Consider the following 2,502-nt stretch of genomic DNA (forward strand, 5'->3'; position numbering starts at 1 on the left):
AGATAGAGCTATAATTTTTTTTCGACAGCATTTGTTATGTTTGCACGCAGATCAAGTTTGTTTCAAATTTTTGCCACGCCCACTTCCGCCCCCGCAAATAAAAAAAATCGAATAACAAATGTAATTTTAAAGCTAGAGCTACGAATGGTATAAGGTATATACAATAATTACTGTAGTAGTTATGATTCCTGAAAATTTGGTTGCGATCAGATAAAAATTGTGGAAGTTATTAAAGAAATACTTTTGAATGGGCAAAAACGCCTACTTACTAGGGGTCTGAGTTGCTTTTGGCAATCTGGCACATTGTGCCGTTTATGGTATATTTTGAATGGTGTACTATATCGATAAACCAAACATTCCATTTGGTATATTTTTAGTATTTTTTTTTAGTATTTTCGGTATATTTTGAAAATGATTCTGCAATATTTTGCCTTTATTAAAAATGGGTAGCGGGTATCTCACAGTCGAGCACACTCGACTGTAACTTTCTTACTTGTTTTTTAATAGTTTCGATAAAAGAGGTGCTTTCTATGCGAGTTTAGCGCTGTATTACTTTATGCAAATTTTCTTCTATGGAAAGAAAAATTATATAAATAAAAAACCACAACTGCTATATTAACATATACTATATTGATATTATAGTGAACTTATTAAATTCGAATTAATTGAATACAACCAAAATAAAATTATGTATCAGTAAGCTTTGCAACTAAAGCTTTTTGGGCGATCCCCTTTAATTGTCAGCTGTCGATAAAGATAAGATACGACAGACATTAACCTTAACGCGTTTTATATAGATTTATGTCGTTTTCATTATCGCTTTTAATCAAGAATTAACCTCTATAAAAAGACCGATCTCCAACAATGAAATGTTAGTTTGTAAAAATGATTCGCAACTTGATAGCGCTTTTCATAATCGGTTCATCATTGGCAAGCACCGTCTTCCACAGCGATGTTCCTATGCCAGACGGGCGTATTGTAGGCGGCGAAACAACTAACATTCGCGAGTATCCTCATCAGATTTCCATGCGTTACCGGGGCAGTCACAGATGTGGCGGATCAATCTATAACAGAAATACCATTGTGAGCGCAGCTCATTGTGTGAATACTCTAGCTGATGCTTCCAATCTGACGATCTACATTGGCACCAATAATATATTACGCCCTACTGGCCAGGAGCTAGCTGTACGGAAATTCGTCATTCATGAGAAGTACAGGAAACTAAATAATGACTACGATGTAGCGCTTCTGTTCCTAGATGGAGAGATTGAGTATAATGAGAATGCTCAGCCAATTCAATTGGCAACGGAACGTCCTGAGAACGCTACTCCTGTCCTTGTAACTGGTTGGGGAACAACTACAGAAGATGGCAATTTAGCTAGCGACCTTCAAAAAAGTGGAAGTAAACATTATCGAGAACTCAGCTTGCAAGTCCGCCTATTCCATTATGCTGACCAGTCGTATGTTATGTGCAGGCGTCACTGGCGGTGGCAAGGATGCCTGCCAGGGTGACTCTGGTGGCCCCCTGATCTTCGAGAATAAGCTGCTGGGTATTGTGTCATGGGGCACAGGATGTGCTCGTCCAAATAAACCAGGCGTTTATGCATCCGTTCCTGATGTGCGCTCTTGGATCGAAGAGACCGCCAAACAGAATGAAAATTTGGATAAAATTGAGTTTATGTAAAGAATTCCAAGAAAAAAATTGAACCTACCAATTTGCAATAAATACTTCTCAATTCAGAAAGTTCTTCTTTTAATTGAATTATAAATTACTAAATAGCATGAGTTATTCGTGTAATTTCCAAACATTGTTATCTACATACTCGTAATATTATAAGATAGACAAAAGAGAACTGAAAATTTGGGAGACATTGTGCAGTTTTTGCAACCTATATCTCAATTTTCATTACGTTTTTTGCCAAAATATGCAGTGAAGAGAAAATGAAACACGAACTGAATGCCATTGAGAATCTGTCTTTATAAGTGATAGCTGCTCAGTTGAGAAACGTATATTTCGGTATTGCCAAGTTTCGATAAGTGGCTCTCAGACAGTATTGAGTATGTTTATGTCTGGTAACCTGGGCAATGTACTGAAGCTTACTATTGACGAAAGCAGAGCTTGCACATATCTGATGGCCTAGCTCGTAGCATGGGAATATGGTTTTGTACATACGAGAATACTGTAAGCAGCTTGGCTCGCAGATTAACAGATTATGACCTGACATGAGAGAAATAAAGTTGGAGAACTTCATTAGCAACATGTGTACATTTCCAGAGTATATTCTGTTGCCCTCGTCGCACTCCACTGGGCAATTAAAGCAATAAAAGTGTAGACGACTGCACATTGAATTGCCGAATCCATACAGGGACCATTTTGTTCTGCAAAACACTGAACTCAGGCCTGGCCTGATGAGGAAATAGGGTGTGGAGTGGGGAGTGGTGGGGCGGAGAGGAAAGCCCACACTTAAAAAGTTGTCGAGTGGACGCAAAAAATAATTGAAA

General features: G+C 38.1%; 1 pseudogene; it reads left to right on the plus strand.

The window, feature by feature from the left end:
- Positions 1–885: 885 nt before the first annotated feature.
- Positions 886–1,684, plus strand: LOC117566753 (trypsin delta-like; annotated as a pseudogene).
- The last annotated feature ends 818 nt before the right edge of the window (positions 1,685–2,502 follow it).

The sequence above is a fragment of the Drosophila albomicans genome, chromosome 3 (assembly GCF_009650485.2).
Source record: "Drosophila albomicans strain 15112-1751.03 chromosome 3, ASM965048v2, whole genome shotgun sequence".
Classification (NCBI taxonomy): domain Eukaryota; kingdom Metazoa; phylum Arthropoda; class Insecta; order Diptera; family Drosophilidae; genus Drosophila; species Drosophila albomicans.